This window comes from Dendrobates tinctorius, unplaced genomic scaffold (genome assembly GCF_039654945.1).
Source record: "Dendrobates tinctorius isolate UK_male_01 unplaced genomic scaffold, ASM3965494v1 ptg000103l, whole genome shotgun sequence".
Classification (NCBI taxonomy): domain Eukaryota; kingdom Metazoa; phylum Chordata; class Amphibia; order Anura; family Dendrobatidae; genus Dendrobates; species Dendrobates tinctorius.
The window spans coordinates 30,064,631-30,091,576 of NW_027361771.1; positions in this window are offsets into that span (position 1 = coordinate 30,064,631).

Below are 26,946 nucleotides of genomic sequence, written 5' to 3' on the forward strand. Positions count from 1 at the left end.
ACAGTACCGATTCAGAAGAAAGGGAAAAAAGCATATAATAATGTAGCTAGGGCTGAATTCCTTAGCCGAACTGCGTAGTACACAAAGTCACCTTTCTAAAAGCAGCCTAAATTGCTACCATCGTAACATTTGGGAAATCAGTGATCAGCTCCCGTTTTGGTCACTTCTGTGGATTATCTCTGCATTGTCCATTAGTTAAACAACATATAAACGCCGTTGCCAATTTTTCATTAACACTATTGGTCATGATTTACTGCATGTTCCTGAAACTGGCACAGAACACAAAGGTTCACCTGTTTTGTTATTGGGTGGTAAATGGCTGAGATGGGGTGGCCTGCTAAGGAGGTGACGCCTAAGGGGGAAATTATTGAGATTTTCTTTATTGTTTAGTGTTCCTTTAAAGGTCATAAATCTTTACTAATTACAAATAGAGCAACAGTTATAATGGCCCATTTTCCTGCAACCTTTGACATATACCATAACTTAAAGCTCTTGAACTAGAGGAGCCCTATTTATGATGTTGTAGACCCTTATTTCCTTGTCACGATCTTGTCACGATTACTGGTCCAGGTATAACAAGACCGTTAGATTTATCTCTGTATTGTCAATTGATGTATTTTGTCATTTCTTTTAAAAACTCACTAATTCCAACCTTTTAATAATGTGTAAAATCTCCCCATTTGCTGGATTTTTGGGGGTCGCTCTTCTCCTCACCTAATCCAGGTCAGCTATGTGATTATTCATAGGTGCCCAAATTTTATTCACTGGTTTTGGTTTGTACTCAATGTAAGCAAAACAATGCCGCCCTCTTGTGGGTTTATGCCCATTTTGATCCATTCTAAGATTTTGTTTGTCATGACCATAGCTGCTACACATTGATTACTACAGCTAACATCAATTATATAATCATACAATTTTTGTTTTATCTACAATAAACTTAATTTGCTACTTTTCTATTCTCTCACTACTAGCCTCTACATTCCGCAAAGTCATTATTAAACATTTGAAAAGAAGCCCTTACCTTTGTGATAACCTACTGGTAAGCGTGATCCCAGACAATATAGATCATCGTGGTGCGCCATGGTATTAAAATCAGAAATTATTGTCAGTGCTTTAGAAATTTACACAGGTGTTTTTTCTCTAGAATATTCTCAAATCATGAGCTGTTGGGGGTACTTGAGGATAGTAGATGCAAGATGTAGCGGTAAAGTAATAGTACATACAGTATACAAGAAATCAAGTTTGTTTTATTATTGCACCCATTAGTCACTATGTAAAAAATATTTACTACTTTATGGTCCCCAATTCATTAAGACTGACATTTTGGATGGAGTGGCATGCAGGAAAAGATGCGTGCCTTTTGGCGATAGTCGTTTGTATGTGAGGTTGGTGAGGATGGTGCTCCACTCCTCTGACAACTCTTGGTTGAGTATCACAGGGTTAACTGGTTGGCCCATAGTGGGGAGGAGGATTGGGAATTTCTGGGTTAATCATACAGAAAAATGTAGGTTAGTTAAGAAAAAGGAAGGAAGTAGAAAGAACACCAGAAGAGAAAGGTGATCATCACTGTGTATGTGTGTGTGTAGAGATCAGGATAAAGGAGCCAGAGCAAGAAAAGTCCAATGGTGGCAGTGTACTGATTCAAGCATTCAAGTCGTGGGACCTGTGGCAAGCAGCTCCTAGCAAGGTCTAGTGTCGGCCAAATCTTGGAAGCTGCGGTCTGAGAGTCGGCAACACTGGGACAAGTTCTGTAAGTTATAGCCAGGGGCACATTGTTACCTGGTTCTCCAATATACTGGTTACATTGAAAGGCACAGGTTACGGTGGTGCTATACTGGGAAAGAATGGAAGTCCTCCACTTATCCTGCAATTCTGCCATAATCGGTACTTCACCAACAGTGATGCTGTCCATATCTAAGGCTAGTTTCACACTAGCGTTTATTTGACGCAGCGCAGGGCACCGCTAAGCCCCGCCCCCTGCCGGCTCCCTGCCCGCCCCATCCGGTCATCGCCGCCTAATATCGCACATGGACGCTTGCGATCTGCGCACCCTATCTTTAGCATAGGGTGCGCAGATCGTGCACTGGCCGTGCGCTAGTAGGATTTTGGCGTGCGCTGCGCACTTTTGAAGGTGCGCCTGTGTGCACCGAACGCAGCATGTTGCATTTCAGCGCGCACGGTGCACATTCAAAAGAGCGCAGCGCACACAAAAATGCTGCTACCGCACGGCCAGCGCACGATCTGCGCACCCTATGCTAAAGATAGGGTACGCAGATCGCAAGCATCCATGTGCGATAGTAGGCGGCGATGACCGGATGGGGCGGGCAGGGAGCCAGCAGGGGGCGGGGCTTAGTGGCGCCATGCGCTGCGTCGAATAAACGCTAGTGTGAAACTAGCCTAAAGCGGAACGTGCCTCTGTATTGTACTTAAGACCTGGGAGAGCTCATATACTGTTATTCTCTGTATATCAGTTTGGTTGTTAGTAAAAAGGACTTTGTTTTCACGAGCTGGTGTGGTTTCCTTATCTTGGTGTCAAAGGGGACCAGCACCATGCAGAATGCAGCAGAGCCCTACTGGGAGGTGTCTGCAATGGAAACAGCACATATACTTTAAATGGACCCCGTTTTTTCTGCAGCGCAGTGGGGCTTTCTAGCTGTATGTATCGTCTCCTATAACAAAAATCTCTTGGCAGTTTTAATAGAATGCAAAGTCTACCATGCTTTTCTATACTGCAAGAAATACTGTAGATATGCCTAAGCATAACACCCCTAAAGAGGTAAAAAGGACACTTTTTTCACATCCACTGAATGAATAGGAGCCTATGGATTTATTTGGTGTATGGCCACAAATAATTATATTTTGTCACTAGGAGATTTACATAAACCTATCCATTATTTTAGGATCTACAGAACTTATTAGAATTAATGAATATTTTGTTGTCTCCAAACTAAGCGATGAAATAGCAAACAGGGAGGAGGGAAGAGGCAAATAGCAAAAAGTGACCTAATCTGTTAAAAAGTATTAAAGTGATGGAAATCATTTATTTTGCGTTATCCATAAATATTGCATTTAGTACTCACATGTGTTTTCCTCTTTAAATCTTCCCTTGTTCTTTTTTTCGTGAGAGGTTCATGCTTCACGCAGACCTGCCGCACTTCAAGTTTAGGTGCAGAACAGTTTCTATTGATTTATTTTTTGAGCATTTGATCATCAGAGCTGCAGCGTGGTAAATGACATTTCATAATTATAGAGTACGCAGGAGAAGGTCTGCTGGGAGCACCTTTAACAATTCTGTGGCCCAAGGATAACCTCTTTTCCCATTCTCATCTGTTATATGGTAAGTAGATCCATAGTGATGGGGAGACAAATAAAGGGAAGAGGAAACCATTTATCCTAAAGGGACATCCAGCTGAGGCTTTCTAATTTTACTATAGATGCATCTGGAATACTGAGCAGCATGGAGACTATAACGCAGACTTTTGTCACAACATCTTCGCTTTGACAATTTTAAAAGATATTTAACATATATTTATAATGTTACTGATATAACGTGGTGCCAAGACATCATAGCTGCCTATGGGCTCAAAGAATTGGTAATTTGTTTCCTTTTACTCAGAACAGGTCATCTTCAAGACTAATATTGCAATTAATTTTGTATAGTCTAGTATGTTTGGAACCTTGTGCTCTCATGTAACACTGCAAGAAGGTCAAGAGTCCAGAAATCATTACCATTATGAAAACATTACTCAATCCAAATACAGTTGGGCTCAAAAGTTTACATCCCCCCAGCAGAATTTTTGCTTTCTTGGCCTTTTTTCAGAGAATATGAAAACACCAAAACTTTTTCTCCACTCATGGTTAGTGTTTGGATGAAGCTATGTATTGTCAAACTACTGTGTTTTGTCTTTTTAAATCATAATGACTGCCCAAAACATCCAAATGACACTGATCAAAAGTTTACATACCCTAGTGATTTTGGCCTTATAGCATACACAGAAGTTGACACAAATGGGTTTGGCTGCTAAAGGTAACATCCTCACCTGTAACCTGTTTCAGTGTGTGTGCATAAAAACTGAATGCGTTTCTGGGATACAGACAGACTCTTGCATCTTTCATCCAGCCACTGACGTTTCTGGATTGCCAGTCATGGGGAAAGCAAAAGAAATGTCAACAGATCTACTGGAAAAGGTAGATGAACTGTATAAAACAGCAAAGGGATACAAAAAGATATGCAAGGAATTGATAATGCCAGTCAGCAGCACTGAAACTGTGATTTACAAATGGAAAATCAGAGGCTCTGTAAAAAACAAAACCATGGTCAGTGAGACCAACAAAAATTTTGTCCACAACTGCCAGGAAAATTGTTCAGGATGCAAAGAAAAACCCACAAATAACATCAGCTGAAATACTGGACTCTCTGAAAACTAGCAGTGTGGCTGTTTCAAGATGCATAATAAGGAGGCAAATGAAAAAAAATGGGCTGCATGGTCGAGTTGCCAGAAGAAAGCCATTACTGTGCAAATGCAGCAAAGTATCTCGTCTACAATACGCAAAAAAGCACAGAGACCAGCCTTAAAACTTCTGGAACAAAGTAATTTGGAGTGATGAGACCAAAAATTTACGTTTTGGCCACAACCATAAACGTTACATTTGGAGAGATGTCATCAAGTCCTATGATGAAAGGAACACCATTCCTACTGTAAAGCACAGAGGTCGATAGCTGATGTTTTGGTGATGTGTGAGCTACAAAGGCACAGGAAACTTGGTCAAAATTGAAGGAAATATGAATGCAGCATGTTATCAGCAAATACTGCTGCGCATAGGACGTACTTGGACATTCCAACATGACAACAATCCAAAACACAAGGCCAAGTCGAACTGTCATTGGCTACAGCAGAAAAAAGTGAAGGTTCTGGGGTGGTCATCTCAGTCTCCTGACCTCAATATCATTGAGCCACTATGGGGAGATCTCAAGCGTGTAGTTCATGCTAGACAGCCCAGGAATTTACAGGAACTGGAAGCTTTTGCCAAGAAGAGTGGGCAGCTTTACCATCTGGGAAAATGAAGAACCTCATCCACAACTACCACAAAAGACTTCAAGCTTTCATTGATGTTAGAGGGGGCAATAAACAGTATTAAGAAATGAGGTATGGAAACTTATGATCAGAGTCATTTGGATGTTTTGGCTTGTCATTATGATTTAAAAAGAGAAAACACAGTAGTTTGACAATAAATGGCTTCACCCAAACACCAACCATGAGTGGAGAAAAAGTTTTGCTGTTATCATTCATATTCTCTGAAAAAAGGCAAAGAAAGAAAAAATTCTGCCAGGGTATGTAAACTTTTCAGCACAACTGTACATGTACAGTTGTTGCCAAAAGTATTGAGAGTGATGCAAATTTTTGCATTTGATAAATGTGTCAACACAAGTTTAAAAATGTATCAAAATTATGGAATTACAGCGTTGGCCCTAATTTTGCAAGACCTCTGTCCTTTGCCCTGGCTGCTGGATATCAGCTTCTGGACCAAATCCTGACTGATGACAGGTAGGGTTGAGTGAATATGTTCGGAAATGATCACCGAATCCGAATTTGCCATATTCGTGCCATATTCGTGCCAAATTTATGTCTGTGGTTTTGTTTATCCACCCACTTTTTGAGAATTAATACCAGGTTCTCAATGGGAAATAGATCTTTTGCCTTGTGACAAGGGGCTCCATTATGTTAAAAAAGAAATGTTCATCACCAAATGTCTCCTGGATGATTGAGAAAAGTTGTCCTTTAACCCCAGTCCAATCCTTGTATTTCCTTCAAACTTATCTTCGCCGTTGAGGTCCCCTTCAGCATTGAGACTTTGCATAAACCTGATTTGTTTGTCAATGAAAGAGTAAAAACTTATGAAATGCTAGTAATTGTATTTCAGCAACCAAAGAAACATTTGACTAAAATAGGCAAAAACACTGAAGCAGCAAACTTTGTAAAAACTAAAATTTGTGTCAGTTTCAAATTCGTGCTTTACTGGGCCATGGTAAAATCCTGAAACCATTCATATGTGGGGTTTTTCATCCATGGAGTTGGCTCACTGATAATTTTGCCTAAGAACATTGCCATGAATAAAGAATGGGATCTAAACATCCTCCAAGAGCAACTACTCCCATCAATTCAGGAGCAATTTGGTGAAGAACAATGATTTTCCAAGCATGATGTAGCATCATGTCACAAGGCAAAAGTGAAAACTAAGTGGCTCGGTGAACAAAATATTAAATTATTGGGTCTGTGGCCAAGAATCTTCCCAGATCTCAATCCCATTGAGAACCTGTGGTCAGTCCTTAAAAAGTGAATGGGCAAACAAAAACACAAAAATTGTAATAGAGTCCAAGCTCTGATTAGTAAAAATAGGTTGTCATCAGTCAGGATTCATCCAGAAAACAGTATCTAACATGCCAGGGAAAATTGTAAATGAGTTGAAAAATAAAGTGCAACACTGTAGGGCTGTGTGCACACGCTGCGGATTGTCCCACGGAATTTTCCGAGCAGTTTTTTGTAAAACCGCAGGTCAAAAGACCTGCGGTTTATCTGCAGGTTTTCTGCGGTTTAGCCTGCGGGTTTCCCCTGCGATTTGGCACCGGCCATGGAGCAGGTGCCAAACCGCAGCGGAATCCGCATAAAGAATTGACATGCTGCGGATTTGAAACCGCAGCAAATCCGCGCTGAAAATTCCGCACAGTGTGCACTGCGGTTTTCTATTTCCATAGGTTATAATGGTACTGTACACCGCAGCAGAAACTGCTGCGGATCCGCAGGACCAAAACCGCTGCGGATCCGCAGGACCAAAACCGCTGCGGATCTGCAGCAGAATCCGCAGCGTGTGCACACACCCTTAGTAGTGAGTATTTACATAAACTTGCTGTGTTTGTCAATAAAAGTATAAAAACTTTATAAAAATTTTAATTGTATTTCAGTAGTAACCAGAGGGACATCTGACTAAAAGATCTAAAAACAATAAATCTGAAAACCAAAATCTGTGTCAGTCTCAAAACTTTTGTATACAAATGTATCAATAATATAGCAAAGTATTCACCAATCATTTGCATACTGGGGCCCTTCTGATTGGCAGTACCAAAACCAACACTGCCTGAGTGTTGCTGGAATTTCTGCAGCCATGTACTCATGCAGTGGCTGCTCAAATTCTCCTCCGACTCCTTTCTTCTGACTCCGCTTGATGCACTTTCACGTTTAGTAGTGTAGCAAGTGGCATCACAAGAAAGGAGGCAGGGATGAGAATGCGAGCAGTTGCCGCATGCATGTGCAGCCTCATACACGTCAGCAGCATTCATACAGTGCTCACTTTGGGAAGTGACCATTGTCAATCAGAATCGGTGGATGGCCACTAATATGCAAATGAGGAGGCTTAGTGTACCGCACCATAGCACAGCAGAGATGGAGAATGAGGAGGAGCAGGAGGGGGTGCAGGAACTGATGTAGTAGGTGGAGGAAACGCTGATAGAAGTAACGCCAGCAATCCTCGGCGTCAGTAGCACATGTGCCGTGCCAGGGTGGGACTTAGCCCCAGCCCCCACAATGTTCACCCAGTGTGCCATCAGGGAAATGTAGTATCCCTAACCACAATTGCTTGTCCATGTGTCAGTTGTTATATGGACAATCCCAGCAACTGCGTTGATAAGGACACAAGTGATGTTCCTGGACACGTGCTGGTACAAGGAGGACACCACTTCGGGAGAAGTAGAGGCATCTGGGGACAGAGTATGGAGGGACCAAATTTATACAGCTGCAGCAGGCCAATTTTGATTTTTATTTCAAATCAACGAAATTTCACACAAAGCTGGTTCTACAGTATTTAGAACAATAGTCAATTTTGGAACAGCCAAATTTGTACAACTGTATCAGTCCAATTTTATCTTTTATTTCAAACCAATGAAATTTCATACAAAGGGATTTCTACATTATATATGACAATAGTCAATTTTTAAACACTCAAATTTGTACACATGGAGCAGGCCAACATTTCTTTTTTATTTGAAACCAATGAAATTTCACATAAAATAGATTATACAGTATGTATGACAATGGTCAATTTTTGAACAACCAAACCGGCATACTTTTAGCAGGCCAATTTTGTTTTTTTACTTCAAACCAACGAAATTTCACACAAACCAATTTCTAGAGTATATGTGACATTAGTCAATTTTAGAACAACCAAATTTGTACATCTGCAGCAGGTCAATTTTAGTTTTTGTTTCAAACCAGCAGCGTTTCACAAAAATCAGGTTCTGCAGTATATATGACAATAGTCAATAGCCTTCCTAATGTTCAGCCAATGTACCGTCAGGGAAATGTAGTGTCCCTGGCCACAAGCGCTTGTCCACGTGTCGGTCGTTAAGTGGACAATCCCAGAAAACCATGTTGGTAAGGACACTGGTGATGTTCCTGAACATGTGGTGGATCAAGGCAGGGATGCCACACCTGGAGAAGTAGTGGCACCTGGGGACAGAGTACCGAGGGACCAAATTTGTACACCTGTAGCAGGGAAATTTCTGCCTTCACACTTGCAGCAGAGCAAGTTCTGCCTCCACCTGCTTCCTGAAGTCCCAATTTCCAGGTGCCTGTGCACCGGGTTTTGGGTAGTGCCGGAGCCCCCGGCATGTAAAAATGGGCAACAGCTCCCTGTGTAACCTGCACCATTGCCTGCTACTGCTTAGGAGGTAGGGAACCCCAACAACAGTCCCATCTCTAGGGGGTGGCAGCGCCCATCTCGAGGAGCCTTTCCTGGACTCGTTTATTTCTCAGGAAGGGTTCATCTTGCTCCCTTCATTCTTGGATCATACTCACTGTATAACAGCGAAGTTGCCACTCCTCTTTGAGGAATGTGACCCTGATTCCAGCCATCAGCTCTTGCAGCCTTCGAAGCAAATGTTCCACCTTTACTGCCCGCTGGTTTAAACGAGATGTGATGACGAGTCCCAAACTCTTCTATGGACCCCCATCTCCGCTGCCGGTAATACGTAAAGATCTCCCCTCGGGATGCCAACTGTTGGTACCTTCTGGTTAGAGAGCCAGCTAGCATGTCTCCAGCCCTAGTCCTGGCACGCCTCCTTCTCTCTTACAACCAGTCTAGGCCGTGCAGTCTCACACTAATTGCTCGATCCTTGCTCTCCTCTCCCATCTGCAGTCCGCAAGAACCCCAGAGGTGAAGGCTGTGGCTTGGGTTCTGGTTTTGATGATTCAAGGACAGTGGCCCATTCTGGACCACAGGCTTCTGCCACCTCTGCTGTCGAGCCAGCTTGGTCTGGCTCTGATATTCCTCCGGAGTCCCGCAAGATTCTTCTACCTTTGTCGCTCACTAAGCACATAGTACTGTATAAATAACTAATTGAACCCAGAAATAAACATTAATGGGAATCTGTCACCTTTTTTTTGTATATAAGATGCAGCCACCGCCATCAGGGGCTTATCTACAGCATTCTGTAATGTCCAATCCGGCACCTCCCATCTTCTAGCCATGACGTCCTCTTCTTTTCTTCCCATTGCGGCCCAGGCGCAGGTGCACTGCTCTGCCCTGTTGAGGCAGAGCAGAGTACTGCCGTGTGCAGGCGCCAGGAAAAGTCAGAGAGGTCTTGTGCCTGCGCACTGCTGTACTCTGCTCTGCCCTCAACAGGGCAGAGCAGTGCACCTGAGCTGCAACAGGAAGCAAAGAAAAGGACGTCATCACTAGAAGATGGGAGGCGCCGGACTGCGACACCCATCAGACCCGGACCGGACTCGGACCGCCCCTGGGTGAGTATAATATAACTCATTTTACTTCTCTTTCAGGTTACATCGGGGGCTTATCTACAGCATTACAGAATGCTGTAGATAAGCCCCTGATGGCGGTGGCTGCATCTTATATACGAAAAAATAGGTGACAGATTCCCTTTAACAGAAATAAACACTTGAAATAGATCACTCTGTTTGTAATGACTCTATATAATATGAGTTTCACTTTTTGTATTAAAGAACTGAAATAAATTAACTTTTTGATGATATTCTAATTTTGTGAGATGCACCTGTATATGAAGGAAAAAGAGAATTTGCACAACAAACATAGCAAGAGAGCGTGAAAAAAATAAAAATGTATTCCATGCCAAGGTATACAACCTTTCTGCTCAAGGTGTGAACCTTTCTCCTACTTTATTATCTACTTGCCAGTGGATTTTGATTACCACACCTACATTTTGCAAGCGCGGTGTAATTTCACTCATACAGTGGGGCAAAAAAGTATTTAGTCAGTCAGCAATAGTGCAAGTTCCACCACTTAAAAAGATGAGAGGCGTCTGTAATTTACATCATAGGTAGACCTCAACTATGGGAGACAAACTGAGAAAAAAAAATCCAGAAAATCACATTGTCTGTTTTTTTTTCATTTTATTTGCATATTATGGTGGAAAATAAGTATTTGGTCAGAAACAAAATTTCATCTCAATACTTTGTGATATATCCTTTGTTGGCAATGACAGAGGTCAAACGTTTTCTGTAAGTCTTCACAAGGTTGCCACACACTGTTGTTGGTATGTTGGCCCATTCCTCCATGCAGATCTCCTCTAGAGCAGTGATGTTTTTGGCTTTTCGCTTGGCAACACGGACTTTCAACTCCCTCCAAAGGTTTTCTATAGGGTTGCGATCTGGAGACTGGCTAGGCCACTCCAGGACCTTGAAATGCTTCTTACGAAGCCACTCCTTCGTTGCCCTGGCGGTGTGCTTTGGATCATTGTCATGTTGAAAGACCCAGCCACGTTTCATATTCAATGCCCTTGCTGATGGAAGGAGGTTTGCACTCAAAATCTCACGATACATGGCCCCATTCATTCTTTCATGTACCCGGATCAGTCGTCCTGGCCCCTTTGCAGAGAAACAGCCCCAAAGCATGATGTTTCCACCACCATGCTTTACAGTAGGTATGGTGTTTGATGGATGCAACTCAGTATTCTTTTTCCTCCAAACACGACAAGTTGTGTTTCTACCAGACAGTTCCAGTTTGGTTTCATCAGACCATAGGACATTCTCCCAAAACTCCTCTGGATCATCCAAATGCTCTCTAGCAAACTTCAGACGGGCCCGGACATATACAGGCTTAAGCAGTGGGACACGTCTGGCACTGCAGGATCTGAGTCCATGGTGGCGTAGTGTGTTACTTATGGTAGGCCTTGTTACATTGGTCCCAGCTCTCTGCAGTTCATTCACTAGGTCCCCCCCGCGTGGTTCTGGGATTTTTGCTCACCGTTCTTGTGATCATTCTGACCCCACGGGGTGGGATTTTGCGTGGAGCACCAGATCGAGGGAGATTATAAGTGGTCTTGTATGTCTTCAATTTTCTAATTATTGCTCCCACAGTTGATTTCTTCACTCCAAGCTGGTTGGCTATTGCAGATTCAGTCTTCCCAGCCTGGTGCAGGGCTACAATTTTGTTTCTGGTGTCCTTTGACAGCTCTTTGGTCTTCACCATAGTGGAGTTTGGAGTCAGACTGTTTGAGGGTGTGCACAGGTGTCTTTTTATACTGATAACAAGTTTAAACAGGTGCCATTACTACAGGTAATGAGTGGAGGAAAGAGGAGACTCTTAAAGAAGAAGTTACAGGTCTGTGAGAACCAGAAATCTTGATTGCTTGTTTCTGACCAAATACTTATTTTCCACCATAATATGCAAATAAAATAAAAAAAAAACAGACAATGTGATTTTCTGGATTTTTTTTTCTCAGTTTGTCTCCCATAGTTGAGGTCTACCTATGATGTAAATTACAGACGCCTCTCATCTTTTTAAGTGGTGGAACTTGCACTATTGCTGACTGACTAAATACTTTTTTGCCCCACTGTATATATAAAGTTTACATGAACATATTTGGCATCAACTCATGTAAAAAAGATCTATCTTTTAAAATACAAGATTAAGCCAATCGAGAAGAGAAAAATGATCAAAAATTCTAAATTTTCAAGGATAACACCACCTTAGTGAAATACAATTAAGAGCAATCATGCATGATATCTGATGCAAAACAATATCACTTGAAAATATCAGTTTTCTTTTTTTTTTCACCACTCAAATAAAAAAAAAAAACTGCACGTTTGTTACCACCATAACAATACTGTACTGGAGAATCACACAATGAATGCTGAAAAAACAAAATCCCAAAAAATAATGTCTGGATTGCCTGTTTTTTGCCCTTTAACCGCACTTGAAATGTTTTCCCCTTATTTAGTACATGGGACAGTTCAGTGAATGATGTCATTCAAAAGGATGTCTAATCCCACAAAAACAAAATCGCATACAGCTAACACACTGTAGCTGTTGATGGATAAATGCAAAAAAAGTTATAGCTTTTCAAAGAGCAAGGAGAAAAAACGAAAGCTCAAAAATGAAAAATTATCTTGACCTGAAGAGGTTAAGAATGTAGTTGAACTTCCCGACACAGTACCAATGACGTGTAAGTGTGGCAGGTCGCCTAACTGCTGCTTCAACTTCCAGGAATTGTTGCCCAAAGCAGTTTTGATGCATTTTTTACAGGATTCACTATAAGAAAACTGCAATTTGCTTCAAGCTTCAGTGTCGTCCCTAACTCTCACCCCCACCACCTTAGGCTGAGTCCTAGCTATACCCTGACTCTCTTACAAACTATGCACCTACTATGAGGTATCTATCAAACGATCACTACATTTTGTGTAGTCCATAGTCTCACTACTCATGCAGAATGGAAGCCCCAATTATGAAGATGGTGACTTGAACTTTCTTTAGCCATACTGGATGCCCCCTTGCTATGGTAAGGAGCCTAAGTGTTGAAATTATAGAATTTTCACTTGACTTTATCAAATAATAACATTTGTAAAATTTGATTCACTTATACAAGGTGTACTCAGTAAGAACATCTTAATGCCATGGACTGGATCATCTATGAACCACCTTCCTGTATATTACGCAATGCTTGAGTAAAGCCTGACGATACCTCACTGCGCAGTACAATTTTGTTGTTCCGTGTAATTATATTTAAGCAGGAGACACATGTAGAAATAAAAGATGAAATATGGCAACTAACATCTAGGCTGATACCAAACAGAACGTGCATTTGTGAAACGAATTTCCGTAATATCTGGAAACGAAATGTTTGAGCTCAAACAGCTTGCTCATATAATCAGTCAAGCATTTGTGAGCTTTCCCAGCTAAGTCTGTTTATTAAAAACATGGCAGCGAGCACAGTTGGTGGGGTTGTCAGGCAGAACACGTGCCAGCTGAATTGATGTAAATTTCTCAGTTCTGATTCTTGGCAAATCATGTAGTGTATCAAATACGCAGGCACCAAAGAGCATTATCCAGAATCAGGGATTTAGGCCGACTTCCAAAAGGAATCTCCACATATTGTTTTGAAGAACCACATGTTGACCGGTATCTGAAGTCCTCTATGGGGAATCTACATTGGAGGCTGAAGCGTTTAAGGCCCGGTCAGGGGTCCAGATATGTCGGCAACAGCATTTACCCGTGATAACTATGACAAACACATCTGAGAGCCCAAGAACAACATGTTATCTGCACTTTTCTGTCTTCAATATGAGGATGAATGTCATTAAATGGGCATCATAGTGAGAAATATTAATGAATTAATATTATTTATAAATCAAAGATCTGTTACAACTAAGGCCCCTTTCACACATCAGTTTCTCGCGGTCAGTCACAAGCCGTTGGCTTGACGGATCAACGGATCCGTCACAGATTTTAAAAAACTGATGCGATGGATCCGTTTTTTTGACGGATCTGAATAGCGGATCCGACGAAAAAACGGATCCGTTGCATCAGTTTTTTCATCCATTTCTTCCTTTTTTCGACGGATCCGTTTTTTGAAAACACCCACAGATAGATAGACAGATCTATAGATAGACAAATCTATAGATAGATAGATAGATAGCATCCATAGATATATCTATCTTTTGATATATCTATGGATAGATATAGATAGATAAATAATAGCAAGGCCGATATTTATTAATGAACAATATGTTTAATATTGAAAAAAGACAGAAAAAAAATGGTGTGGGCTCCCGCACAATTTTCTGCACCAGAGAGGGAATGCCGATGGCTGGGGGCCAATATTTGTAGGCTGGGAAGGGGGTAATACCCATGGATCTTCCCAGGCTATGAATATCAGCCCACAGCTGTCTGCATAGCCTTTACTGGCTATTAAAATAAGGGGACCCCCCAAAAAAATGATCTGGGGTCCCCCTATATTTTATAGCCAGAAAGGCTATGCAGACAGCTGCGGGCTGATATTCATAGCCTAGGAAAGGGCCATGGATATTGCCCCCCAGCTACAAATACCAGCCCGTAGCCGCCCCAGAAATGGCCAATTCTGGCACTTAGCCCCTCTCTTCCCATTGCCGTGTAGTGGTGGCATATGGGGTAATGAGGGGTTAATGTCATCTTGCTATTGTAAGGTGACATTAAGCCCGGTTAATAATGGAGATTCATCAACAAGATGCCTATCCATTATTAATCTTATAGTTTCAAAGAGTTAATAAAACACACACATAAGAATAAATTATTTTAATGAAATAAAACAACACTGTTTTCAATCTTTATTGCACGCCTAAAATCCATGTGACGCCCTTGATCGCCTGCAAAAAATTTAAAATAATAAACCAATCGTATACTCCCTGTTCCAGTCCAATTAATAACGAGTGTCCCATGGCAGTCTCCCCTATAGAAGAATGACATCAGGTAATGTCACTGCTCTAAAGGGCCTCCCAGTGATGAACTGACAGGAGATAAGCCTCCTGCAGTGCATCACTGAAGAGGTCAAGTGAGTTCATTCTCTCACTTTACGGCAATGCTGCGTGACAGTTTTCTCACCCAGCATTGCTGGTGAGAGAATGAACTGAAGTGACCTCTTTCCCGGCAGCGGCGGAGGGTTATACACCGTGGAGGGTTACCTCCGCTGTCAGTGCATGCCGGTGGCCGTGTAGAGCACTGACATCACCCGATGTCAATGTTCCACACAGGAGATCGTCGTGGGACACTCGTTATTATCTGGACTACGGCGGAATGGCAAGTATAGGTTATTTTTTTATTTTGTTTTTATTTAAGGAGACGAGGTCTTCAGGGGACTAGGTGTTTGGTAAATATGTACTCTGTTATGTGTTGTATGTTAAGTGTATGTACTGTATGTTATATGTATGGAATGTATGTTCTGTATGTTTTTTTTCTACTACAGATCACAGCCAATGTCTGATGAGAATACTTTCCCATCAGCGGCAATGCTGTCATTGTGAGCATTCATTTCCGGATGGGAGCAGTAGTCCTAGCAGACAATGACTGCCTACACAGACACACGCACAGACCCGCACACACACAGCCCCGCAGACCTCGCCCGCATACACAGACATACACACAGTCACCGCCCACACACTACTCTCCTCCCGGTCCACAACATTTCTCATACCCACATCCGTAGCAAAACCGCAGATTTTTTTTTATATCTGCGGTTTTGCTGCGGAAGTGTCCGACTCAATTGTCGGAGCATGCTCAGGAGGGAGAGAGAGAGAATTTTTTGTGCCAGAACAGGTTTTGGGGTTAAATTTAATGAATGGAAATTCTTTCGGGCATGCTCAGTTTAAAAAACGGAATCCGTCAACGGATTCCGTCATGTGACGGGGACGGATCCGTCCGCCTTTTCGACGCAGACAAAAACTGTTCCTATGGACGTTTTTTTCCTCCAGACAGAGAGCTATTTTATGACGGATCCGCCGCTCGATGGACGCAACGGAAGGCCATCCATCACAATCCGCCACCAATACAAGGCTATGGGGAAAAAGGCTGATTCACCAGGCAAATCCATCAGATCCGTTTTTTTCCCCAAACGGCAGATTTTGACTGATGCCAGAATACGGAAATGTGAAACAGGCCTAAGCTATGAAGCTTGAGATGGTTGTGTGCTAAGTAACAATTTTTCGCTCTGGATATCTTTTTAGCTATAACTCTGGGAGAGGTTATTTTACTGAAAGGGGTTTCAGTCTATGACCACTCCTGGCAATTTAACCCCCGGCACACTGCGATCAAACATGATCGCAGCGTTCCAGGAGCAGGCAGGCTCTGCTTTTGGTTCGGAGACCCCGCAGCATGACGCAGGATCCCAATAGCTGCCATGGAGACCCGGAGTCGTCATGACGACATCCGGATCTCCACTGCTGGGACTTCCTGTCATGTGCAGTGATGACCAGGAAGTCTCTCAGGTCAGTGTGTAACTCTGTGCAGCACTGACAGCTTCTATAGCATGCAGGTCTGCAGATCCATCTGCACAGAATGAGTGTTCCATAGTGGGACATTGTGTAAAACTAAGAATTAAATAAAAAAAATAAGTAAATGTAAAAATATTTAAAAAAATAATCTATTCTATTATTCCTAAACACTGTTTTTTGGTGATTCCTTTGTATCCCCGTTCATACTGCACCCACACACAAATGATACACCATTTGAAAGGTAAACTTGCTCCCTTCAGCAAGAAAATAGCCAAAGAAACCACACATAAATGATTTGATCACAAAATGCAGTTTAAACATTAATTTTCATAAACCTGCAGTAAGGAAAAATGACCTGCAGGTAGCACCACAGTACCCCAAAGCACACTACTAACACTTTTGTAAACATGCACTACTTTTTCACAGATTACTTCACCCCACACACATACATGATACACCATTTGAAAGGTAAACTTGCTCCCTTCAGCAAGAAAACAGCCAAACAAACCACACATTCACGATTTTATCACTAAATACAGTTTAAACATTAATTTTAATAAATCTGCAGAAAGGCACAATGACCTGCAGGTGGCACCTCAACCAGAAACATTTTTTGGCCTCTAATTATCAAAACAATTTATTGTATTGCCAATAGTGTTGAGCGATACCTCCCGATACTGAAAAATATCGTATCGGAATGGATCGGCCGATCTAAAAAAAAGTATCGGGTATCGCCGATTCCGATCCCGGAATTAAAAAAAACCCTTTCTTTCCCTGTAGGTTAATTCTACATGAAGAAACACAACTAATAATAATGTAGAATGTATTGTGGGAGGTGTAGGAGACATTAAAGCCATAGAGGTTTAGCCCAATCAAATGGAATAGCAGGAATTAAATTTTTTTTTTTAAAGACGTTTGGAGTTACAAAGATATTTACTATGTTAACCTCTTTTATATTTTGTCAGATATGTATGTTTCACTACTTCCATGCTCTTCACCTTCTTTTTTACTTCTCCCACACTTTCTCCTTCATCATCCTCAGCAGCATCTTTTTCAACAACTTCTTCTTCACCTTATTCATCTTCTTCCTCTTCTTCTTCAGCTTCTTCCTACTTTTTTTTTTTTTTTTTTTTTTACATTCTTCATATTCTTCTTATTCAACTATTATTCTTCTTCATATTCTACTTCTTCATCTTCTTCCAATTCTTCTTCTTCATCATATTCTTTTTTGTGTCAGGCATTCCTGTAGTTATAATCTATAAAAGTTTGAAGATTACACCTTCTGTTCAGCCTGTGACAACAGATTTACAACAGAATTTGTCCGCGTTCAGTTTGGCCTGCAGCAGCAGGCCTTTTTCAGGGGCACCACGAGGAGGAACGGACTCACCCCCATACACTGCTTAGTCTTCTTCTGCTTATAAATTAGATAATATAATTTGCTCTGATTTTTAGTCTTATGCTTAATGTTCTTCTGCTTTTGGTTTTTATGCTTCTTGGTCTTCTGTCTCTTGTTGTTCTGCATCATGGTGGTTGTCTTCCTGTTCTTTGTCCTCTTGGTCATCTTCTTCAGGGTCATCTTTTTGGTCTTCTTCGGTGTGGTCTTCAGGGTCGTCATCTTCAGGGTCATTGTCAGGGAGATCCAGAGTTAGAATCAAAAAACATTTCCACAAGCTTGAACTTGGAAAAGTAGCAGAAGGTACAAGAAGGCTGAGGAACTGCCGAGAACCAGCTGACGGTACTGGAACCAGGAGGGGCAGCAGAATGAACAAGAGCCAATGGCACAACCGTGGACCAGCTGACGGTGCTGGAACCCGGTTACTAAGCAGGAGGTACCTGTGCTCCAAAGCACTACCAAGGACCAGCAGACGTTGCTGGAACTCGGATACCAAGAAGGAGGCACCTAGGCCAAAGGCACTGCCGAGAACCAGCTGACGGTGCTGGAACCCGGATGGGTAGCAGAAGCTGCAAGAGCAAATGACACTAGCGAGGACCAGCTGACGGTGCTGGAACCCGGAGGGGCAGCAGAAGGAACAAGAGCCAATGGGACAACCGTGGACCTGCTGACAGTGCTGGAACACGGTTTCTAAGCAGGAGGTACCTATGCTAAAAAGCACTACCAAGGACCAGCAGACATTGCTGGAACTCGGATACCGAGAAGGAGGCACCTAGGCCAAAGGCTCTGCCGAGAACCAGCTGACGGTGCTGGAACCCGGATGGGTAGCACAAGGTACCCAGGAAAAAAACAAAGTTGCAAGGCCGTGAGCCGGCCGCAGTTACCGAAACCCACAGTCCTACAGGGGGTGCTTGTCCTATTGGCACTACGGAACCAGCCTTTATTACCAGAACCCGCAGCCCACATAGGAAGCACCGAAACTGCAGGCACCATAGACTCGGCTAACCCGACCGCAACACGACAGGACAACGTATTGGTGGTAAAGTGACGTTGACACTACCCGGAAACAGCAGGCGTGCTGGAACCAGGCTGGGCAGGAGGGAGTGCCCGTGCCAAAGACACCTCCGAGAACCAGCTGACGGTGCTGGAACCCGGATGGGTAGCAGAAGCTGCAAGAGCAAATGACACTAGCGAGGACCAGCTGACGGTGCTGGAACCCGGAGGGGCAGCAGAAGGAACAAGAGCCAATGGGACAACCGTGGACCTGCTGACAGTGCTGGAACACGGTTTCTAAGCAGGAGGTACCTATGCTAAAAAGCACTACCAAGGACCAGCAGACATTGCTGGAACTCGGATACCGAGAAGGAGGCACCTAGGCCAAAGGCTCTGCCGAGAACCAGCTGACGGTGCTGGAACCCGGATGGGTAGCACAAGGTACCCAGGAAAAAAACAAAGTTGCAAGGCCGTGAGCCGGCCGCAGTTACCGAAACCCACAGGCCTACAAGGGGTGCTTGTCCTATTGGCACTACGGAACCAGCCTTTATTACCAGAACTCGCAGCCCACATAGGAAGCACCAAAACTGCAGGCCCCATAGACTCGGCTAAGCCGACCGCAACACGACAGGACAACGTATCGGTGGCAAAGTGACGTTGACCCTACCCAGAAACAGCAGGCGTGCTGGAACCAGGCTGGGCAGGAGGGAGTGCCTGTGCCAAAGACACTTCTGAGCTGCAACTGGCGATGTTGGAGCCCAGGGGTCAATCATGCAGCAGGCTGAGGCCTACTTGGAGCGAGTTTTATATTGGTTGTACACAACTACTGATTTTAACCGGGCTCCACTTAGGCCTCTGGCTCTACTGTCTCTAGTATTTCCTCTGGCCTCCAACCCCGCCAGTCGCTGCTCTGCAGTGGTGTGTGCACAATCCACACTTGTTCCTGTGTGACTGGGGCTCATTTACGTCAGTTGATCCACTGATGTGTGTCCGGCAAGATCTCCTGCTCTGTCCACATTCCCACTACTAGTAATGGGAATGGGGACAGAACGGGAGACATTGCCGGACACACATCAGGGAATCAACTGACGTGACTGAGCCACAGTAACTCAGGAACAAGTGTGGATTGTGCAGATGCCACTTCAGAGCAGCGACTGGTGGGGTTGGAGGCCAGGGGAAAAACTAGAGACAGTGGAGCCAGAGGCCTAAGTGGAGCACGGTTAAAAATCAGTAGTAGTGTGAGTTTGGAGGCAGCAGGAGACTTTGCCATCCACACAGCAGGGGAACAGATGGCGTTACTGAACCCCACAGACACCGGAGCGAGTGTTTCAATCTGTGCGGACGGCACTTCCAGGCTACAACTGGCTGTGTTGTAGCCCAGGATCAATGCTCCGAGCAGGCTGAGGGCTACTTGGAGCGAGGAGAAAATACAATGTAGTGTGAGTTTGGAGGCAGCAGGAGACTTTGCCATCCACACAGCAGGGGAACAGCTGGCGTTACTGAACCCCACAGACACCGGAGCGAGTGTTTCAATCTGTGTGGACGGCACTTCCAGGCTACAACTGGCTGTGTTGTAGCCCAGGATGAAGCATGCAGCAGGCAGAGGCCAACTTGCAGCTGGTTTTATAGAGGTTGTAGACTACTACTGATTGTAATCGTGCTCCACTATGGCCTCTGGCTCCACTGTCTCTAGTATTTCCCCTGGCCTCCAACCCCGCCAGTTGCTGCTCTGAAGTGGCGTCTGCACAATCCACACTTGTTCCTGTGTTACTTGGGCTCAGTCCCGTCAGTTGATCCCCTGATGTGTGTCCGGCAAGGTCTCCTACTCTGTCCTCATTCACACTACTAGTAATGGGAATGTGGACAGACCAGGAGACCTTGCCGGACACACATCAGGGCATCAACTGACGTGACTGAGCCACAGTAACTCAGGATCAAGCGTGGATTGTGCAGACGCCACTACAGAGCAGCAAATGGCGGGGTTGGAGGCCAGGGGAAAAACTAGAGACAGTGGAGCCGGAGGCCTATGTGGAGCACGGTTAAAAATCAGTAGTAGTTTGCATGTGGATGGAGCAGGAGACTTTGCCGTCTACACAGCAGGGGAACAGCTGGCATTACTGAACCCCACAGACACAGTAGCATGTTTTTCTCTGCGAAGACGGCACTTGTGAACACCAACTGGCGTTGTTGGAGCCCAGGATGAGGAATGGAGCAGGCTCAGGCCTGATGATGTGGGCATGTGGATGGAGCAGGAGACTTTTCCATCTACATAGCAGGGTAACAGCTGACATTACTGAACCCCACTAACACAGGAGCTAGTGTGTGTTTCTCTGCGAAGACGGCACTTCTGAACACCAACTAGCGTTGTTGGAGCCCAGGTTGAGGCATGGAGCAGGCTGAGGCCTGATGGTGTTGGCATGTGGATGGAGCAGGAGACTTTGCCATCTACACAGCAGGGGAACAGCTGGCATTACTGAACCCCACTAACCACAGGAGCTAGTGTGTGTTTCTCTGCGAATACAGCACTTCTGAACACCAACTGGCGTTGTTGGAGCCCAGTATGAAGCATGGAGCAGGCTGAGGCCTGATGGTGTTGGCATGTGGATGGAGCAGGAGACTTTGTCGTCTACACAGCAAGGGAACAGTTGGCATTACTGAACCCCACTAACACAGGAGCTAGTGTGTTTTGCTCTGTGAAGACGGCACTTCTGAACACCAACTAGCGTTGTTGGAGCCCAGGTTGAGGCATGGAGCAGGCTGAGGTCTGATGTTGTTGGCATGTGGATGGAACAGGAGACTTTGCCGTCTACACAGCAGGGGAACAGCTGGCATTACTGAACCCCACTAACACAGGAGCTAGTGTGTGTTTCTCTGCGAAGACGGCACTTCTGAACACCAACTGGCGTTGTTGGAGCCCAGGATGAGGCATGGAGCAGGCTGAGGCCAACTTGCAGCACGTTTTATAGAGGTTGTAGACTACTACTGATTGTAACCGTGCTCCACTTAGGCCTCAGGCTCCACTGTCTCTAGTATTTCCCCTGGCCTCCAACCCCGCCAGTGACAGCTCTGAAGTGGCGTCAGCACAATCCACACTTGTTCCTGTGTTACTTGGGCTCAGTCCCATCAGTTGATCCCCTGATGTGTGTCCGGCAAGGTCTCCTGCTCTGTCCTCATTCACACTACTAGTAATGGGAATGTGGACAGACCAGGAGACCTTGCCGGACACACATCAGGGGATCAACTGACGGGACTGAGCCCCAGTAACTCAGGAACAAGTGTGGATTGTGCAGACGCCACTTCAGAGCAGCAACTGGCGGGGTTGGAGGCCAGGGGAAATACTAGAGACTGTGGAGCCAGAGGCCATAGTGGAGCAGGGTTAAAAATCAGTAGTAGTTTGAATGTGGATGGAGCAGTAGACTTTGCTGTCCACACAGCAGGGGAGCAGCTGGCATTACTGAACCCCAATAACACAGGAGCTAGTGTTTTTCTCTGTGCAGATGACACATCTGAGCGACAACTGGCTGTGTTGAAGCCCAGGGATTATAGTTCAGGTGGTAGAAACATGAACACAACAGGAGACCTGGATACAGTTGCCAACCAATTATTTAGTCGGGAAGAGGACTGGAAAATTCTGGGGAGATCCAGGCCTTGTTCATTTTCAGAAAAGTAAGCCGGTCGACGTTATCGGAAGAAAGTCGCATGTGACGGTCTGTTAGTACACCACCTGCGACACTAAAGACGCGTTCTGATAATACACTGGCAGCAGGGCAAGCCAGCACCTCAAATGCATACTGGCTAAGCTCTGGCCATGTATCCAGCTTAGAGACCCAAAACTTGAAGGGGGAAGAGCCATCTGGGAGTACACTCACAGGGCAAGTCATGTAGTCTGTCACCATCTGACGGAAACATTGCCTCCTGCTGACTGGAGCCGTCAGTGATGGTGTAGACAATTGTGGCGGACACACAAAACTTTGCCACATTTGGGCCATAGTGGTCTTGCCTTGTGCTGAGGCACTGCCTCTGCTCCCTCTTTATGCCGAGTTTCCTCCACTGGCTCGACGCACAGAGGTGCTTTGTAAAGCACTAGCACCACTGCTGTCGGGTGGAATGGAAAACATGATGGACTGCACCAGTGTGTCTTGGTACTCCCGCAGTTTACGCACCCGGTTCAACGTTGGTATGAGGGTCTGCAAGTTGTCCCGGTAGCGAGGATCTAGGAGGGTGTACACCCAATAATCAGCCGTGTAGAGAATGTGGGCGATGCGGCGGTCGTTTCTCAGGCACTGCAGCATGAAGTCAACCATGTGCTGCAGACTCCCAACTGCCAAAGAACCGCTGTCCCCTGCTTGAGGCGTGATCTCTGCCTGCTCTGCATCACCCCACCCTCGCTGTACATACTGACTAGAGCTTTGTGTACCTCCCTCCTCTGGAGAGATGTCTTCCTCCTCCATCGACTCCTCCTCATCCTCCTCACAAAGTGTCCCCTGCCTAGGCCTTTGTGAGGAAGCACGCAGCGCAGACTGTCCAGAAGCAGATGGCATTTGGGACTCCTCATCCTCCACCTCTTCCAAAACCTCATCACTTAGTGCTTGCAGTGTTTTTTGAAGCAGGCAGATAATGGGGACAGTCATGCTGACTAGTGCATCATCTGCACTCGCCATTCGCGTGGAATCATCAAAGGCACGCAAAACGAGGCAGATGTCCTTCATAGAGGCCCACTCAGTGCTGCTGAAGTGTGACCGGCGCACAGTGCGACTTGTTTGCGCCTGATGCAGCCGGTACTCCATGACTGCTGCTCACACAACCGCTCCAACATATGTAACGTAGAATTCCACCTGGTGGGTAGGTCACATATGATGCGATGTTCTGGAAGGCGTAATAGGCGCTGCAGAGCAGCAAGGCGCGACCTTGCCGTGCTGGAACGCCGCAAGTGAGCGCACTCTATGCGGACCTTGTGCAGCAGCGCATCAAGATCTGGATAGTCACTCAGAAAGCTCTGCACGACCAAGTTGAGCACATGTGCCAGACATGGGATGTGAGTGAGGTTGCCAAGGCCAAGAGCTGCCACCAGATTTTGGCCATTGTCACACACTACCAAGCCCGGCTGGAGATTCGCTGGCAGAAACCACACTTCGCTCTCCTGCTTGATGGCATTCCAGAGCTCCTGCGCTGTGTGGCTTCGATTCCCCAAAGAAATTAATTTCAGTACGGCCTGTTGACGTTTGGCCATGGCTGTGCTCATATCGGTCGTAACAGGCTCCTGCTGCGCTGTTTCAGAGAAACTTGAGTAGGAGGAGGAGTCAATGTGTACAGACTGGATTCCTGCAATCTGTGGAGTTGGCAGAACACGTAGAGCACCACTCTCCAGATTTCTACCCGGCTCCACAACATTGACCCAATGGGCAGTGAGGGAAAGGTATCGTCCCTGTCCATGGTTACTGGTCCACACATCAGTGGTCAGGTGGACCTTGCTACTGACGGCGTTTAGTAGCGCATGTTTTATGTTTGCCTCCACATGTTTCTGCAGGGCAGGGACGGCTCGCCTGCTGAAATAAAAGCGGCTGGGCACGGTGTATTGTGGGACTGCCAATGCCATGAAGTACCGGAAGGTGTCAGTCTCCACCAGCCTGAATGACAGCATTTCAAGTGCCAGTAGTTTGGCAATGCCAGCATTCAGAGCCTGTGCTCAGGGATGGTTTGCGGAGCATGGCCGCCTTTTCTCCCATGCCTGTGCTACCGATGGCTGTCAAGTGGCCTGGGAGTGTGAGGATGACTTGGAACGTGGTGCTGTGATTGGAAAGTCACAGGGTCTCCGGACAACAGTGCCAGAGGTTCTTCCTTGGCGATCCTGTGAGGAAGCCGAACCAGCTGTGTGTGAGCTGGAGGAAGAGGCCCCAACACGAGCTGAAGAGGTGGTAGGTGGTGCTGTACGTTGGCCTATGTCTTCAGTGTGTCTGTGTAACTCCACCTCGTGCTTGGTCCGCACATGTTTCCACATATTAGTGGTATTGAGGTTGCTGACATTTTTCCCTCTTTTGACTCTCTGATGACACAGCTTGCATTTGACAAAGCAAATGTCATCTGCAACTGTGTCAAAAAAGGACAACGCACTGTAAGTCTTGGGAGCGCCCGTTTTGCCTTTTGAAAGTGGAATGCTCCTAACGGGTGCCGAAGTGGAGGCTACAGGCAACCAAGTCTGCCCCCTCCCACTCCCTCCGGTTTTGGCCGTTCGGGGAATCTCTTCCTCAGAGCTGCTCCCACCACCCTCCTGTTCCTCACGCCATGATGGGTCAAGGACCTCATCATCTACACTCCCCTCTTCAAACACCTGCTTCTCCTGGGTTGTCTCGCCAGCACCGTACGTAACAGAAAGTAGCAACTGTGTCTCGTCATCATCTGATGCGTACTGAGGTGTGCTGACCATAGGCACTGGCCCACCCGCCTCTTCAGATTCAGAGGGACAAAGAAGTTGCGCATCACTGCATACTCACTCTTCTTCACATTCTGGAATGCTGCTTGGCTGGCCCCCTCTTTCCAAACCAACTGATTCCGAGAACAGAAGTAGAGACTGTGATGGCTCCTGTCAAGGGCTCTCTGACTGCCTGGGCACTTTGGCAGGTGGTGAAGAGACAGATGGTTGCTCTTCGGTGCTCTGGCCCTGAGAGGATGTGGAAGTAATTGAAGTCAATGCGTTAGCTGCCATCCTTCCCACAACGGCTTCAATTTGTTCCTCCTGCAGCAGTGGGGTACGGTGAGGTCCTACAAAGCTGCGCATAAAGGACTGTTGCCTGCTAAAACTGGGGGATGCTGACTCACTGGTGCCAACAGCAGGCACAGAATCCCCACGTCCTCTCCCTGCAGAATCCCCACGTCCTCTCCCTGCTGAAACTCCACGCCCACGTGCCTTACTCCCTGCCTTCTTCATCTTGCTAGACTGAGAAAGATAGGCAGAAAAGTACAAAGGGGGGCCTTAGTGTGCTTATTCCTGAACAGCTGGTTACAGGTTTAAGAAACACTAATTTTATGCAGTGTGTGTGTCGACTACACTTTAATGGGAGCTAATGTGGCCTACACAACTTTCAAATGTAGTGTTTGGTGAACGTTGTTGTTTTTTTGGGGGGAAAGAAAACTAAAAGGATGTGACCAAAGATTTGAAAGTGAGAGTATCACCAACTTTTTGGACCTATTACAATGCAGGCAGGTAACCTACAATGCAAAAAATGAGGCTCCAAAAAAATTGGGTAATACTAATCTGGCTGCAGCTGAAGGGCACAAGCCAGAAAAAAGGCTCCTCTATCTACTCCTATATAGTGTTTGCAACCAACCAATGTAGATGGATATGGATAGATGCACACTAATAGGAGAAGAAAAAATGAGCTGCAATTAAAGAAAAATATGTGTGAGGCATTGACGCACGCTGAGTGGCCTACAACCAGACGTAGCTGCAGGACACACTTCTCAGCATGAGCTGCACTCACACACAGTCAGAGACCTCTCAGACAGCCGTGAACAGTGTAGCTAAGTGGGCACTAGCACTGACAGGCTGCAGAAAGGCTCCGCTGTGTACTCCTAGAGTGTTTGCAACCACCGTATATGGATATGGATGGATGCACACTAATAGGAGAAAAAATGAGCTGCAATAAAAGAAAAATGTGTGAGGCAGTGACACGCTGAGCGGCCAACAACCAGACGTAGCTGCAGGACACACTACTCAGCGTGAGCTGCACTCACACACAGTCAGAGACCTCTCAGACAGCCGTGAACAGTGCAGCTAAGTGGGCACTAGCACTGACAGGCTGCAGAAAGGCTCCGCTGTCTATTACTAGTGTTTGCAACCAACGTATATGGATACGGATGGAAGCACACCAGATTTTAAATTTTTTAAAAATAAGCAGCTCAAAAAGAAAAATATGTATGAGGCACGCTGGGCGGCCTACAACCAGGCGTGGATGCAGGACCCACTCCACAGCGTGAGCTGCACTCACACAGCCCTTGCAGACAGCTGTGAACACTGCTGCTAGGGAAAAGAAAGCTACAGTGGTGGTTTATGTATCCTGAGTAAAGCACAATATTGTTTTGAGAATCGCTATTTCTAACTGTCCCTCACAGTCTTCAACAGCAGCCTGTCCCTAACTGAATTCACAGCAGGGTGACCAGAAATGGCGGCGGCGGTGGCTTTTATAGTGCATCATGACATCATTTCAGCAGCCAATCACAGCCATGCCAATAGTTAACATGCCTACATGCCTAACAGGATGTGCCCACACTTCTGAGGATTCCCATTGGCTG